Source organism: Eschrichtius robustus, chromosome 4 (genome assembly GCF_028021215.1).
Source record: "Eschrichtius robustus isolate mEscRob2 chromosome 4, mEscRob2.pri, whole genome shotgun sequence".
In the NCBI taxonomy this organism is placed as follows: domain Eukaryota; kingdom Metazoa; phylum Chordata; class Mammalia; order Artiodactyla; family Eschrichtiidae; genus Eschrichtius; species Eschrichtius robustus.
In genome coordinates, this window is record NC_090827.1 from 124,636,972 (window position 1) to 124,654,798 (window position 17,827).

At 39.1% G+C, this 17,827-nt stretch overlaps 1 protein-coding gene across 10 annotated transcripts in view; it reads left to right on the plus strand.

Annotated features, from left to right (window-relative positions):
• Nucleotides 1-17,827, plus strand: part of ALPK1 (alpha kinase 1) — a 121,048-nt gene that overhangs the window by 66,205 nt on the left and 37,016 nt on the right. The gene's annotated exons all lie outside the window — the stretch shown is intronic.

Consider the following 17,827-nt stretch of genomic DNA (forward strand, 5'->3'; position numbering starts at 1 on the left):
TTTTTTTTTCCTACATTCTCTTAGATGATTATCAAAGAAGAGACTCTATTAGCTTGTATTTTTTTTCTCACATAAAATATAGACGTTTCTCTGGAGACCAGGCATTACAAGCAATGACAATATTCCCAAAATTTTATTTTATTGGTTTACATGGGAATGTGTTTTGGGGTCAACCCAAAATAAATGTATAGATATAGACATTGTTTTTACCTATTAAAACAAAAATCCAGGGAAGAGCCCCTAATCTATGTACACATAACAGCATTGTTGGAGACAATGACTCCAACAGTCATTACTGTTGTCCAGTCATTACTGTTACTGGAGGAACAGTAACTGCCCCCCACAAAACTTTCCAGCCCTCCAAAAAACAAACACCCAAGGTGAAGCGGACTGAGGACCGTAGGCAAAGGAAAGTGAATACTTGGAACGAATTCAGTGGTGAACCAGGGGTTTTAAATAAGTGTGCTTGTTGTTAGTGGAGAAGTGGAATGGAACAAAAACTGTAGTGTGTATATCACTGTAGGGTTTACAAAATGCTTACACATGCATCATCTCATTTAATTCTCAAGGTAGCCCTCCAGCGATTATTACCATTATCAAGCCCATTTTGCAGATGAGGAAATTAAGGTGCAGGGAGATTAACTTGCCTAGGGGAACAGACCAGTGAGTGGTGGAGCTGTGACTTAGCCCCTTCATCCGTCCTGCTCCAGTTCTCCCTCTGGAAGCCTCAAGGAATGAACTTGAGAGCACAGGTAGGAGTCCTGAAACTTGTTTACTCTAATGCAAGCTGTAGAGTAGAACTTTCTGCAATGTTGGAAATGTTCTATATCTCTGTTGCCCAATACATTTAGCCCCTGGCCACATGTGGCTCTTGAGCACCTGAAATGTGGCTAGAATGACTGAAGAACTGAATTTTTAGTTTTATTTAATTTTTAAAATGAACTTCTATGTAAATAGCCACATGTGGCTAGGGCTACTGTTTAATCGGATAGTGCAGCTCTAAAGCAATGGTGCTTAAAGTTAGACCTCCCAACAACAGCACTAGCATCACGCAGAAACTGAGTCAGATTCCTGGGCCCTGCACTAGTCTTATCAAATCAAAAACTCTGGGTGTGAGGGTCTAGCAGTCAACATTAGACAAGCCCTTCAGATGATTCTGTTGCATGTTAGAGTTTAAGAATGACTGTTGCAAAAAATAGGGGGGCGATTGATTGGGCAGCTCTAAGAATCAGTCCATTAGGCTGCTTTAGCCCGTAATGTGTTTAACCTGGGAGCTCTTTGAACTCTGAGCATCATTTTCTTTAGATTTCCCAGCAAGCTATAAATTAAAGGCAGAGAGCCTGAACAGGAATGTGCATGGAGAAGGGCTTGGAAAGCCCTGTGTGATTCGGCCGGTGGCATATAAGAACTTTCTACGGCTTCCCCGGAAGGTAAGAGCAGGATAGCTTCACAGAGAGAGTGACTCCTGCTTTGACCTTTGGGGCTTAGAAAGTTCCTCTGAATTTCCAGCATAGACTGAGAAACTGAGATGCAGCACATCACTATAACCAGGGTTTTATTCCCTTTATTCCATGCACACTTACCAGATCCCCCTCGCTGTATTCAAAGCTGGTGGTGACGTTGGCTGAAAAACTGAAAATGGTGTTTTAAAAACTTCCAAGTCTCACTGCATTTGGGGTTAATGTGAATTGAGAGACAAACAGCTCATAGTTGTTTAGACTATTTGAGGAGTCCATTCATTATTCCTTCTACTTTCCCTCTATATATTGCACGGATGTCACAATTGGGGGGAAGTAAAGGCATAGAGAATTTAAGAAGTTTGTGCCCCGCTCACAAGATCACTCAGGCGCAGCTCTAAGAATCAGTCCATTAGGCTGCTTTAGCCCGTAATGTGTTTAACCTGGGAGCTTTTTGAACTCTGAGCATCATTTTCTTTCGCTTACCCAGCAAGCTATAAATTAAGCAACCACACCTCCTGAAGTCTCTCAGGATGCTTTCTCATTGTGTCAGACCCCAAGTGCACAATTGCTAAACCACTCTGTTTTGTAAATACGGAGAAGTATAGCACCCTGTGAACTCGGGCTACTTTCAATATCTTAGCTTGTCAAAAGTACCTCGAGGAAATTCCATGATCCATGATTTGTTTTTGTCCCGTTATCCACTGGTTTCAATATTACACTTTACTGAAGCTGGACGACCATGTTATAATATAATTGTGAGATTCTGTTCTTACATAAAAAATAGTTAAAGGCTGCTGAGTTTGTCTTTTCAGTTATCTCTTCTTACCGTTTTTTTTATACATCTAAATTTCTGTGATTTTTTTTTTACCTTGAAATGAATCCTTCCCATAAAAAGTTTCCCTTCCATTTTAAAACTTAGCATTACACTTGGAGTGTAAACACTGTCTTTAAGTTAATTCCACAAATAACAGGGCAAAGTTAAGCATAGAATTGTGCTGAGCGTCTGAGTTAGTAAAATTAAGGGTCATTTCTAATGTTCCTCTCTTAGGCTTAACTTAATCAAGAAAAATCGAATGTGTTTTGTGCTCTCCTTTCTGTTCTCCACGGCCTCCCCTGTTTCCTCCCTCTCCTATGTCCCCATCCCCCCAATCTTTTCTCCTTTGGTGTGTGGCCACAGACAGAAATTTATGGCAGGGGCCAACCTCCTTTACACTCCACACAAAGCTTGCTGACTTGAGAGAGTTTGTCTGCTCTCTCTCAGAAAAAACACCTGCAGCATGCTCCCCAAGAAACCTGGAGAGATGGGAGATTAATGCGGCTGTAATAGCTGGGCAGTGTTTTTGGTATTATGCCCTCTCCCCAGGTAGATGGGTCTTTTCCGAGATGATACCAATTATTTATTGCTGAAACATCTGTTTATAACTGCAGCTGCCCTTGCGAAACAAAGCATATCACGGGGTCACAGGCTATAGGGACCTAAAACCCTACCTCATGCTAGTTTTAGACTATTCAGCAACACCCTCAAGTCCATGGGTTACCGTCATCTTCAGTGTCTTATCGTGCCATAGAAAATACTTTGTAAACACTGCCCTGCCCTGCCCTACAAGCTTTGAAGTATTATTTCATCTTCATCGGTAATTTATATTCCAGTGCCATTGTACTGTGGGAAAAAGAGGGGGAACCTTTTTTGTTTTCCATTTAATTGTATATCGCCTGACACTTTGACCTGTATTATTAGTATTAGTCAGAAAAAGGATTTTCTCCCTCTCTTATTTAAAAATAAAATTTCAAGGGGAAGTAAGCGCTCCTTCAGCTCCTTTCACTCAAAACAATGTTTACACTCTGAGAGGGAAAGATGAAAAGCACAAGCAATTTTTTTCAGCTGTCAGAGAAGGGCATTTCAGTTTTTGAAAGAGAACAGTAAGGCCCTTATAAATATCATTCAGCAAAACCTTTGATGGATTTTTCAAAAAGTATTGAAGGCTTTTAGCGTTAGCTTCAGTTTAGCTTGGTTTTGGGAGGACACAGCAGAGTTCTAACTAGTAAAACTGTCCTTGCTTGTGAGACGCCAGGACACGAAGGCACTGGCCTCAACGTGATTGCCAACTTTCGTGATTTCTTCAGTGACTTTCACACTCCTGAAAAGGACAATTTCTACATGATTAAGAGAAAATATGAAAAGAAAACTTTTGAAAGGGAGATAAAGGGCCTGTTTGGATTTGCATGTCAGTGGCAGTTGGGAGCAGACAGGGCTGCAGGGCCAAGAATTGTTTCATAGACCAGGGTTTTGAGCATTCCCTGCAGATTTGGGGGTCCTGATGCAGGGACTGGCCTCTTCCCAACCCTGCTTCTGTGGGGGGAGGGAACCTGAATTTAGTGTGGTACCTCTGTAAAGAGACACACCGTAATCTTTATAGATTGGCTAACTACATACAGTACAAGGAGATGAAGCAGGCTCACAGTGAGGATATTTTTTCCATTTCCTTTTCAACTTCACAACCATGAGGATGGACAATCTGATAACCATTACTCAACAGACTTTTAGGGAAGTATCTGTGCTACCTTGCAGGGATTTGAAGAGAGACCAAGAAAATAATTGTTTTCTTATGCTCATATGGTTGAAAACATTTGTGAATGAATAGAGTTTGATAAATTTAGCTTTCAGAATATTGTTACTAATATGTCTCTTTAGATAATCTAGGTGCCTTTAAATTGTTGATATTTTTTTATTTTGAACTACTTAAAATATTAAAGCGTCAAGAATTAAAACATAAATAAATATGAATAAATGTAAGAATTGCTTATTACAAGACTGCAGGGAAATATTTTTAAATGTCTAGTGTGAGTAACCTGGAAGCAGAGAGGTAATAAAGAAGGGCCTTGGGGCTTCCCTGGTGGCGCAGTGGTTGAGAATCTGCCTGCCAATGCAGGGGACACGGGTTCGAGCCCTGGTCTGGGAGGATCCCACATGCCGCGGAGCAACTGGGCCCGTGAGCCACAATTGCTGAGCCCGCGCGTCTGGAGCCTGTGCTCCGGCAACAAGAGAGGCCGCGATAGTGAGAGGCCCGCGCACCGCGATGAAGAGTGGCCCCCGCTCGCCGCAACTAGAGAGAGCCCTCGCACAGAAACGAAGGCCCAACACAGCCATAAATTAAATAAATAAATAAAAATTTAAAAAAAAAATGTAAAAAAAAAAAAAAGAAGGGCCTTTAGCAAAAGATAACTTAAGTATGAATTTATTAGGAAATGAAATGTGAGGTCGAAGAAAGATACGGGTGTGAGGACAAAGTAAGGGGATGAGATGCTATCCATGGGAACAATAAAATTTCCTCCATGAATAAGCTCTGGCTTAAAAGGCGTTCTTAAAACTAATTTTAAGACCATTTATTTCAGGCACCAGTTTTCAGATTAATAATAGAGAACTCAGAACAGTAATAGGTGCTTTTGGGGTTATGGTTTTTGTTCAGCAACTGATTTTCTCAAATGAGGTTTTCATCTTTAACTATGCCCTTTGGGGCTTTAATAACTGAAATCTTTTTCATCGGGATGCTAAAAGCAAAGTGAATATGAACTGTATATTTATTCATTCATTCAGGAAAACTTTATTGGGTATTAACATGTGCCAGGCATTTGATACAGAGCACTGAGAGTAATGCAAGAGAGAGAGAGAAGACCTAAGTCATGTTCCAGAAAAACTACTGGAGTGAAGAGATAGGGCAACCCTTTGTCAAAGGCCTGCTTGTTGGAATGGTTCCTCCCATTTATTAACCACCAAATGTGTGGTGGGTAGTCAATACAAATTCTTCTGATTCCTACAGACTTCGCCACGTGACCTGTCCTACCAGTGAAAGGTGGTTAGAAGTGACAGAAGCTTTATAAGCCATTGCGTAGCTCAGCAATTGGAAGCTTTCCTTCGCCTCATGAGAAAGAGAAGCGCTGCTCCCTCAGCCTGGATCCTGGAAAGGGCAAGACACGTGGAGCAGAGTTTCCGAGTTGGAGCCAAAGTGCGCCCAATGTGAAATACGAACAAACACCAAAAACTTTGTTGTTAAAGGCACTGAAATTTGGGGGTTATCACAGTTTTACCGAGTGTTACGGGTTGATTTGTCCCCCATCAAGATACCCTGACGTCCTAACTGTCAGTGCCTCAGGATGTGACTTGACTTGAAAATAACGGCCATTGCAGATGGAATCAGTTAAGATGAGGTCATAGTGGAGTAGGGTGAGCCCGTAACCCAGTCTGACTGGTGTCCTTATAGGAAGACCGCCACGTGAAAACACAGAGACACAGAGAGAATGCCATGTGGCGATGGAGGCAGAGGTTGGAGTTATGCAGCTACAGGCCAAGGAATGCCACGGATTTCCGGCAACACCAGAAGCTAAGAGAAAGGCAAGGAACCTTAGAGAGAGCATGACCCTACTGACACTTTGATTTCAGTCTTGTGGCCTCCAGAACTTTGAAACAACACATCTTTATGTTTTAAGCCACCTCGCTTGTGGTACTTTGTTATGTCAGCCACAGGAAACAAGCACACCAAGTGAAAGCTGGCTTATGCACATGTAGCATATAATGAAACAAGAAAGCTCTCAAATGACTTCAAGATTCTTAGCATGTGGTCCTCTGCCTCCATAGGGAGGAAGGCAAAATAAACCACAGTCCTGTCAAGAACAGAATTTGTTCCAAAGAACATTTCAACAAAAATAGTTTCTACAAGGAAAAAAAAGTAGGTTCAGCAGTATCTGCTGTATTATTTCCTCCCTAAACATGACTGGAGAAAGTAGACTGGAGAAAACATATCACTCTTCCTACTTCATGCCACTTTGAGCTGTAATACAGCAGCCCACTAAACACCTCCATTTGGATGTCCCAGATAGCTCAAGTCCAACAGGTCGAAACCTGAACTCCTCATCTCCGAGCTCCTTCTCCCTCCACCAACCACATTTTATCCTCCTCCAGTGGTCACGTGCCATTAAATGGTACAGTGAACCACCCAGTCACTTCAGTCAAGCCCTAGGAATCTCCTTTAACTCTATCTCCCCCCCAACCCTTATTTCTTATTGGTTATCAAATCCTAATTTTCCTCTTAAGTATCTCCCAAATGCATCTTTTTCCAACCCTAGTGCAGCTATACTAGTTCAGCCCCTATTATCTCTTTCCTAGACCATATCCAACCCTCTCCCTATCTCTAGTCATGTCCCATGTGTCATAAGGATAGTAAGGTTATACTGCAGGAAAAAACGCAAACAACTCCAAAATCTTAGGGGTTTAAAGCAATAAAGATTTGTTCCTTCCTCTTGCTACATGTCCATCTGAGGGAGTGTTGGTGGGAGTTCAGCCTTATGTCACTCCCCCTCAGAGACAGCTTGATGGGATACCTGTCATTTAGAATATTGCTGGTTGCCATGGGAGAGGGGAAGGAGAAATTGTGACTTGCACAGTGGCTCTTAAATACTTCCATACAGAAGTGACCATTGGTCCAGATAAGCCACATAGTCACACCTCATTTCAAGGAGCCAGGGAAGCACAATTCTACCATGTGCTCAGAAGGAGGAGACCCAGAAATACATGGGCAGATAGTACCCATTATTGCCATGGCTCCCCAGCTTTTCTCCACACTGTAGCCAAAGCCATCTTTCTAAAAGAGCAATCTGACATTTTTTCTTAAATTTTTTAGGGTGAGGGTGGGGGAATCTCAGTTAATTTAGAAATAATAAATAAATAACATGTACATTTTACAAAAGCATCTAATACTAATCCTGAACAATAAAATCTAAATAAATTTGAATGAACATTTTTATTAAAGTGGTGGGATTACAAGTTACTTTTATTCTTTATATTTCTTTGATTCCATAATAGACATCTCTTACCGTTATAAAAAAAAAAAATGGAAGGGGATTGAGAGAAAGAGAAGAGCATCTGTTGTTCAGTTACCCTTAAATCTAACATAGGATCAAATGTTCAAAAACCTAAGTGAGGATAGCAGTTATGCTGCATCACTTCTCTAAGAGCATATAAAGTCAAATACTGAACTGCTCAGATTCCAGTGGAGAAGCTAATGTCGTGAATTAAGTGACATCGACAATGCATCTTTTCACTGATAAAGTGAAGATTCGAAATGCAGTGCTCTTGTTTCTGAATCTTTTCTTTTCCCATTTGATGGCCTGCTGTAAGCTAAGTATCATTATCCTCCTGTCAAGTTTTTGGAGATCATTTTTGCACACATGTGTGAACACACCTACACACACTTATGTAATATACACGTTATTATATATATATCTATGTAATTGATATTCATGAATACAAGTTACTTCTTTATCAAATGACAGAATACCAAAACTGGAGGGCAATTTAGAGGTCATCTATTTCAAGCCCATCATTTGATAACATGAGCAAACTGAAACCCAGAGAGAGTAAGAAGTGGCTTGCTGTAAGTTGCACAGCCCATCAGTGGGAGCAGCAGGACCACAGCACCCAGGTTTCCTAGCCTGAGCCTGGCGTGTCCTCCCTCAGTCTACACAATTCCATCCTTCACACAGGGCTGTTGCAGTACTGGGGCAGCCTTTCACTGCTGCATTCCTGTCGTCTCTGCTGCCCTGTAACCTGCCCTCTGCCCTCTCTGTTAATGCGATTTGACTTTTTTACTCAGAGCAGAATTAATTGAGACAGAAATTTTATAATTTCCAATTATCAACATTTAAAACTTTAGTTTCCTCTGCTGAACATTATAGTTCTTCTTTTGAAAAGAAGCCAGCCAAAAGGTTCAGATCCATCGGAAATGAATTTCATTTAATAAGTAAAAATCAGGCACCAAGAGAATGGAGCCCTCGGAGGATAAATACTAGCCCCAAGGCCTCTGTGTGTTCAGACTTCGAGACAGAGTATGATTAAAATCACCAAGTATTTAAAGCCTGCTCTACAACTGTGTCAAAAAACTGCCCCTTTTTATACGGTACTTTCAAGCTTCAATGGAGGATAAATGAAAATGGTGACTTGTCCTTAAAATTCAACCAGTGAAACTTTGGTTGCCACAGAATCAGGCATGCGAGTTATCCCTTTGATGAGGACTAACCCTGTGGCATGGATTTCATGTCTCTCCATAATGAGGCCCAAAAGCTGAGCCAAGTCTCGGAGGAGTTGATCAAACTAAGGCAAGTGGGCAGAGCAACCCAGCTCAAAATGCAGAAAATGAACAGATTTAAGTGTTGGGCAGAAAAAAGAAAGAGATAACCTCCAGAAAATGATCAGTCCTAGGGATGTGCTTATTCAGTCCTGTCAGCAAGGAAGAATAACATCACCTCCATAACGTATCTGATACCGTTTATATTAGTTGAACCACAGTGTTGTATGTCAACAAACACCAAATACTGGCAATTTCATGTGATTCGATACAATATTCTCTTCACAACATATAATATTGATAAAACCCTGCAAAATATTTAGAATTGATTATGTCCATTTTGCAGATGAGATGATTGGCTCAGAGAGCTTGAGAGATGTTCCCCATCCATACTACTAAGTGTGGTGAAGCTGGGATTTGACTCCAGACCTCCCCTCTGTGCCACCCCCATCTGCTTGCCACCATCCTTTGATGATACAGAATCGCCTGCCCTGCTTATTAAACCAACTTGCCTCAGAGGGCAGAAACCAAAAATGTTTAAGCTCAACAAATTCATAGATAAGTGGAATTACTTCTTTCTTTTTCGGATGTGTTTGTATAGAACAAAAGAAGATTTTCACTATCCCATTGATTAATTCGTTCTGAATCTGTTGTCTTTCGTATTTTTTTTTTTTTTGCTCCTCAGTAAAAAACTTTTGAGCAGGCACTCTGATACACATTTATTTATTTGTTTAATAAATTATATGCATGTGCTACGCATACTATGTTACACGTATTTCTTTAGGATAGAAATTTAAGAACAAAACAAAGATTAAATGAATATTTTAAAATAATTTTTTAAACTGCATTATTGGCACAAGAACCTTTTTGTTTGTGTTAAAATTGTAATTGAGTATGTTTAATTATTTTTTAAACTCGGCTTGGCATTTTCTTTTGAAGATATGGCTAGTACAGCTTATTTCAGTACTTAGTTCTGACTGTAGTAATTGAAAAATTGTCTCAAAGATATGTAGATCCAAATAAAAGAGATAGGCTGTGATTGCTAATCCATGCTGCTCGTATTTCAGTCCATCCACCAATTACGAAAAATCATTTGATAAAATTCAGCTGGCAAATTTCCACTTTCTTCAGTGTCAGTTGTGTGTTCCTGCAAGGTAATCAGAAGACATGTTTTAACAAACGATGTAAAAACTCATTCAGATTCTTCATTTGGGAGATTTTTAAACAGGTGGAAAGTTTCCCATTTGTGTGAGTGTTTTTTATATGGGATACTTTCTTTTTAGTATGGAAATCACAATGATGAAAACACTTCCAGCCTCATTATCTGAAAAATATTTTCAGAATACCTGTTGGATAACATACTATTGTCAGCTACTTGTCATCACAGAAAAGGTTGGCAAATTTGGAGCACTTGTCTGTTTCAATTAGCAATGATCGCACCTCGGATAAAATTTATTGGCTATGATACTGCCAAAGCACAAAGCTAGCACTTGTCTTTCTTTCATAGAAAGACTTCCAAACTCTTTACATTTGACTGTTCTTTAAAGTACTTTGCCTTGAGATTTTTTGCAGTCTTTCTCCCTCTCATTATGAATTAACGTATCTATGAGTTGTGATCATATAACCTGTAAATCTACTTAACCAGGTATAAATAAACTGCAATACAGTAAGCTGAAAACTGTCCAGTGGGTGAGTCCTCATCATCAGCTCCTCCAAGATGAGGAATTCCTTGTGTACCATCTGTGATGAGTCACCATCTGACATACAGGCAAAGTAAGGGGCTGGGGTCTACCCAGTTTTTAAAATGTTAGTAAAGCTTACTTACTTTCTCATTGGTAAACTTTGGAGGAAACTTTTTGAATTTCTTTATATTTTGAGATCGCAGGTACTGATTCCACAGATCTACCCTCAACCCACTCAAAATAATGTTATTATTTACTGAGCATCTACTAAGTGCAAGGCACTTTACATATATTTTTCTTTAATTTTCTCAGTAATCTCTGTGGTATTATTATCTTTATTTTATAAAGTATCTCCCTCTAGTAACTGATTAGACTTGCTTCCTCCTGAGAATAGTCTCAAACAAGTTGACTTCTTTTCCATACATATGTATAATCTGTCACATTTTGAAAGTATTACCAACTCAATTCTGCAACTTTTTATATTTCTTCACCATGTAAAGACCGGAAGCAAAATATGTTTCTTTCATGGTTACTGAAAACCTTCTATCATGTTAGGCATGAATTATTCCCACTGGCATTGTATAGGAAGTTAAAAATCTCTGGGCCTCTGGAGTCATTGTCAGGTAGAGTGTTAAAGGGGCATAGGGGTTGGACTCCTAACATTCTCTCTCAGTACCTCTCACATTTTATTACTTTGAACACAAGACTATGGCAGCTTCTCTTCACTCTTTGTGTAAGGCCAAATCTTTGCCTAATATGCTTAAAATGCACATGATTTAGACTTAACTTACGACTTTAATGATTTATGGTTGAGATTCTAAATGCTGCTCAGGGGGGTGACTGAATCAAGATCACCTGGTGTCTGTGTGTCTGTGTGTGCACGTGCATTAGTTGGGGAGGGAGAGGAAGAATGGGGAAAAGTATGGCTTTTTAAAAAATATATATTCCCAAGTCCTACTACCCAGAGATTGTGATTTATTGAATAATCATTCCTTAAGTTGACACTTCCTAGTTTAGTAGTCTGAGATTTTTTTAATGAGGTTTTATTAAAGCAAAGCTAACCCTTACTGTTAAAACATTTCTTTCTGCTTTGCTTATGTGATTCTCTTGGATAATAAGATTCTAAAGTGACAGATCAGTCTGTTTCTCTAATCATGCATAGCTCCTAAAACTGCAAAAGGCACAATTAAGCTCTCAGTCCTTTCAGTGATATTTATTACTTTAAGAACAAGTAAAAAGCCCTAGGGACAAGGAAGTTCAAACAGTTCTCTTTGTACTGTATATCTGCCACTATTCTAGTATATATGGTTTTGGTAACAATGCCACTATTCTAGTGTATATGGTTTTGGTAACAATGCCACTATTCTAGTATATATGGTTTTGGTAACAATGACAATGACAATCTTGATAAAATTAAGGTCATATAGGTAGAGATTAAGGAAGCTAACTTGGGAGCTAGACTGCCTGAGTTTGCATCCAAGTGCTGCCCCTTATTAGCTTTGTCATCTTGGGTACCTTACCTAAACTGTTGGCTTCCATTTTTCTACCTCTACAATGGTAGTAATAACAGTCTCTACTTCATAGATTGTTTGGAGTATTAAGTGAGTGGATAACGTAGAATGCTTAGAACAGTGCCTGGCACTCAATGAATGATAGCCCTTATTATTGTATAAGCTAATTGACAAAAGGACATGGCTCAGGGCCAGGTGGGATTATTATAGTTATGAGGCAAGACAGATAGAAGCTAAGATCAAATAGCGTAATCAAGCCTCTAACTCAATTTTGCTATCAGGACATCAAAAAGTGACTGTGATATGTTTTCAGAATAGTCCATTAACATGTATAGGCAACCTTTCAAACAATGCAAACAACTTAACATTCCAAATAATATGTTAGTGAATCTGACAGTTTGAACTTCTCCATAAGAGTCCCTCCCCAAATACCACCAGATACGCACTGCCACTATTTTTGTTTTTTTTTTTAAAAAGGAGGGAAGAGGTGATCAATGATGAAGTTGTGGGAGGACCTAGACAGCAAGACTCAGATTGTCATGCTAGCCACTTCCTCTGCAACTTCATTATTGATCACCTCTTCACTGAGTAAAGATAGAAGCTCCTTCTGTCTCAGTGACAGCCACTGAGATAGAAGAAGCTTCAGGTCGTGGTGACTCGGTATTATGGATTTCTCCCTGCAGTGCCTTTGGGGCAAAGCCTGAGACTTCTTAGCCTTAACCCTCGATGGAACACACTGGTCGTTAAAAGGGGTAATAGCCACATGGGGTAGACTTAGTTCCCAGGAAACAAAGGAACACCCCACCATAAGTTACAAGGGTCTTCCAATTCCATGTCAGTTAAAAAAGACTTTTACCTTTGACCTGACTTGATACTCTTCGGGGAGGAAGGGCATGTTCCCATAAGCCCAAATGGTTGGGCTATGGGAGAAGAATGCATCCTCTTCTTCATCAGATAACTCTTCCTCTCAGGACCCTTTTTTGAGGGACTTGCAGTTAATGCATTGACTCAAATTAGAATCCTAATTTGTAGTCTAAATATTAAGTTTTAATCTCCAACTCTGATGCTCATCTGTGCTATAGTTTCTATAAGCCACCCCACCCAGCCCATTTAGGTGGGAATTTTCATCTTCAGAATGTTTACGGATCAGATAACACCAGGTCTGTCTTTCACTGTTGTCTTTCCAGTGAATATCAGATGCATCTAGGAGATGCTTAATAAATATTTTGTTGAATAAATGAATAAATTTCCACTAAACCGTGTGCCAAGAATCGTTTGCTACATTATAAAGTTTCAGGTGCAAAATTTTCCCCTGTTAATGTAGTATGTTGCAATGATGAGTTCCCTCTCATTTTTTGAGATTAAGCTCATGGGCCCCAAATCTGTTAGTTCTGTCCACAGCAAAGTGTTATTTTGATTTTCATTTTTATTTTATGGTTATTTCTAGTGGAAAGGTCCTTTAAGAGAATGTGGTTTTACTGTGGTTTTATAGGCATTTTCATAGTTAGAAAAGAAAGAGAAAGGATCCCGATTTCTCAGGCTTCTCTAACATTTCTTTGTCACTGCACATAATCATGACATCGGTTTCACTAATAAATGTTTTCATAAAAATACGGACTTTATACCCAATGATAAAAGTCTATATTTTTAAAGCAAGCTAGCTTGGAAACTAAAATCCCTTTGTATTCCTCTTGTCTGTTTTGATCTTCTTTAATTATTTGGTGTTTTAGTCCCTGAAAAAGCTTTGATCTATCAATATTTTCACTCATGCCTCATATAACAAATAATCATGATCTAAAATCTGAAGTAGCACTAAGGCAGCTATGCATGCATGTGTGAAAACAAATGAATTGGGGAAACAACTAGAGAGCCATGAACTAATTCATTTATTCAACAACTACTTATCGAGCCACTTTTCAAGGCACTGAGGCTACAGCAGTAAACAAAACAAAGTGCCTGGGCACTGACATTCAGTGTAAACGAAAAGCTTATATTTTGGTGGGAAGAAAGGAAATAAACAGATAAACATTAAAAAATGTACAATTTAATGTTGGAGGTTAAGTGCTATGAAGACAAATAAAGCAGAGTCAAGGAAAGGATAGCAAGTGGATATAGATACTATAGTTTTAGAGAAATGGTCAGAGAAGGCTTCTTTGAAAGGGTAACTGGGGCCCAGATCTGAATGGGGGAGCCTTGCATATAACTGAGGGAAGAGCATTCCAGACAGAGGGAACAGTAAGTGTAAAGGCCCAAAGCACAAGCTTGACTTGGAGGGTGAGCAGGGAGGCTGCCGAACAGTGAGAAATAATGAGAATGAGAGGAAATAGTGAAGTAGCCAGAGGCACAATCATAGAGGGGCCTTGTTGGCCAAGACAACAGATTTAAATTTTATTTTGATTGTGATGGGAAGTCGTGTTGAAGTTGAGAGCAGAGAATCAAGATTATTATTGATTTACATTTTAAAGGGATCACTTCGGTTGCTGTGTGAGAAATGTGGGGAGAAGGGGGAGAGGACTTAGGTGGCAAAGGGAGGGATTCAAGTTAGAAAGCTGTTGCTTGTATCCAAGCAAGTTTATAATAATGGCTTGAACTAAAGTGGTTGCTCTAGAGGAGGTGAAAAGTGGTCAGATCTTGTGCATGGTTTTTTTTTTTTTTTTCAACATCTTTATTGGAGTATAATTGCTTAACAATGGTGTGTTAGTTTCTGCTTTATAACAAAGTGAATCAGTTATACATATACATATGTCCCCATATCTCTTCTCTCTTGCATCTCCTTCCCTCCCACCCTCCCTATCCCACCCCACTAGGTGGTCACAAAGCACCGAGCTGATAGCCCTGTGCTATGGGGCTGCTTCCCACCAGCTGTCTATTTTACGTTTGGTAGTGTATATATGTCCATGCCACTCTCTCACTTTGTCCCAGTTTACCCTTCCCCTCCCCGTATCCTCAAGTCCGTTCCGTGGTAGGTCTGCATCTTTATTCCCATCTTGCCCCTAGGTTCTTCATGACCTTTTTTTTTTTTTTTTTTTTTTTTTTTTTAGATTCCATATATATGTGTTAGCATACGGTATTTATTTTTCTTTTTCTGACTTACTTCACTCTGTTTGACCGACTCTAGGTCCATCCACCTCACTACAAGTAACTCAATTTTGCTTCTTTTTATTATGGCTGAGTAATATTCCATTGTATATATATGCCACATCTTCTTTATCCATTCATCTGCTGATGGACACTTAGGTTGCTTCCATGTCCTGGCTATTGTAAATAGAGCGGCAATGAACATTTTGGTACGTGACTCTTTTTGAATTATGGTTTTCTCAGGGTATATGCCCAGTAGTGGGATTGCTGGGTCATATGGTAGTACTATTTTTAGTTTTTTAAGGAACCTCCATACTGTTCTCCATAGTGGCTGTATCAACTTACATTCCCACCAACAGTGCAAGAGGGATCCCTTTTCTACACACCCTCTCCAACATTTATTGTTTGTAGATTTTTTGATGATGGCCATTCTGACCGGTGTGAGATGACAACTCATTGTAGTTTTGATTTGCATTTCTCTAATGATTAATGATGAGCATTCTTTCATGTGTTTGTTGGCAATCTGTATATCTTCTTTGGAGAAATGTCTATTTAGGTCTTCTGCCCATTTTTGGACTGGGTTGTTTGTTTTTTTGATATTGAGCTGCATGAGCTGCTTGTACATTTTGGAGATTAATCCTTTGTCAGTTGCTTCATTTGCAAATATTTTCTCCCATTCTGAGGGTTGTCTTTTCATCTTGTTTATGGTTTCCTTTGCTTTTGAGTTGCATTAGGTCCCATTTGTTTATTTTTGTTTTTATTTCCATTTCTCTAGGAGGTGGGTCAAAAAGGATCTTGCTGTGATTTATTTCATAGAGCGTTCTGCCTGTGTTTTCCTCTAATAGTTTGATAGTGTCTGGCCTTACATTTAGGTCTTTAATCCATTTTGAGTTTATTTTTGTGTATGGTGTTAGGGAGTGTTCTAATTTCATTCTTTTACATGTAGCTGTCCAGTTTTCCCAGCACCACTTATTGAAGAGGCTGCCTTTTCTCCACTGTATATTCTTGCCTCCTTTATCAAAGGTAAGATGACCATAATTGCATGGGTTTATCTCTGGGCTTTCTATCCTGTTCCATTGATCTATATTTCTGTTTTTGTGCCAGTACCAATACGGTCTTGATTACTGTAGCTTTGTAGTATAGTCTGAAGTCAGGGAGCCTGATTCCTCCAGCTCCGTTTTTCTTTCTCAAGATTGCTTTGGCTATTCAGGGGCTTTTGTGTTTCTGTACAAATTGTGAAATTTTTTGTTCTAGTTCTGTGGAAAATACCAGTGGTAGTTTGATAGGGATTGCAATGAATCTGTAGATTGCTTTTGGTAGTAGAGTCATTTTCACAGTGTTGATTCTTCCAATCCAAGAACATGGTATGTCTCTCCTTCTGTTTGTATCATCTTTAATTTCTTTCATCAGTGTCTTATTATTTTCTGCATACAGGTCTTTTGTCTCCTTAGGTAGGTTTATTCCTAGATACTTTATTCTTTTTGTTACAGTGGTAAATGGGAGCGTTTTCTTAATTTCACTTTCAGATTTTTCATCATTAGTGTATAGGAATGCAAGAGATTTCTGTGCATTAATTTTGTGTCCTGCTACTTTACCAAATTCCTTGATTAGCTCTAATAGTTTTCTGGTAGCATCTTTAGGATTCTCTACGTATAGTATCATGTCATCTGCAAACAGTCACAGCTTTACTTCTTCTTTTCCAATTTGGATTCCTTTTATTTCTTTGTCTTCTCTGATTGCTGTGGCTAAAACTTCCAAAACTATGTTGAATAATAGTGGTGAGAGTGGGCAACCTTGTCTTGTTCCTGATCTTAGTGGAAATGGTTTCAGTTTTTCTCCATTGAGGACGATGTTGGCTGTGGATTTGTCATATATGGCCTTTATTATGTTGAGGAAAGTTCCCTCTATGCCTACTTTCTGGTGGGTTTTTATCATAAATAGGTGTTGAATTTTGTCGAAAGCTTTCTCTGCATCTATTGAGATGACCATATGGTTTTTCTCCTTCAGTTTGTTAATATGGTGTATTGATGTTGATGTGTTGATGTGTTTTTCTCCTTCAGTTTGTTGATATGGTGTATCACGTTGATTGATTTGCGTATATTGAAGAATCCTTGCATTCCTGGGACAAACCCCACTTGATCGTGGTGTATGATCCTTTTAATGTGCTGTTGGATTCTGTTTGCTAGTATTTTGTTGAGGATTTTTGCTTCTATGTTCATCAGTGATATTGGCCTGTAGTTTTCTTTCTTTGTGACATCTTTGGTTTTGGTATCAGGGTGATGGTGGCCTCGTAGAATGAGTTTGGGAGTGTTCCTCCCTCTGCTATATTTTGGAAGAGTTTGAGAAGGATAGGTGTTAGCTCTTCTCTAAATGTTTGATAGAATTTGCCTGTGAAGCCATCTGGCCCTGGGCTTTTCCTTCTTGGAAGATTTCTAATTACAGTTTCAATTTCAGTGCTTGTGATTGGTCTGTTCATATTTTCTGTTTCTTCTTGGTTCAGTCTCGGAAGGTTGTGCATTTTCAAGAATTTGTCCATCTCTTCCAGGTTGTCCTTTTTATTGGCATATAGTTGCTGGTAGTAATCTCTCATGATCCTTTGTATTTCTGCAGTGTCAGTTGTTACTTCTCCTTTTTCATTTCTAATTCTATTGATGTCAGTCTTCTCCCTTTTTTTCTTGATAAGTCTGGCTAATGTTTTATCAATTTTGTTTATCTTCTCAAAGAACCAGCTCTTAGTTTTATTGATCTTTGCTATCCTTTCCTTCATTTCTTTTTCATTTATTTCTGATCTGATCTTTACGATTTCTTTCCTTCTTCCAGCTTTGGGGTTTTTTGTTCTTCTTTCTCTAATTGCTTTAGGTGTAAGGTTAGGTTGTTTATTTGAGATGTTTCTTGTTTCTTAAGGTAGGATTGTATTGCTACAGACTTCCCTCTTAGAACTGCTTTTGCTGCATCCCATAGGTTTTGGGTCATCGTGT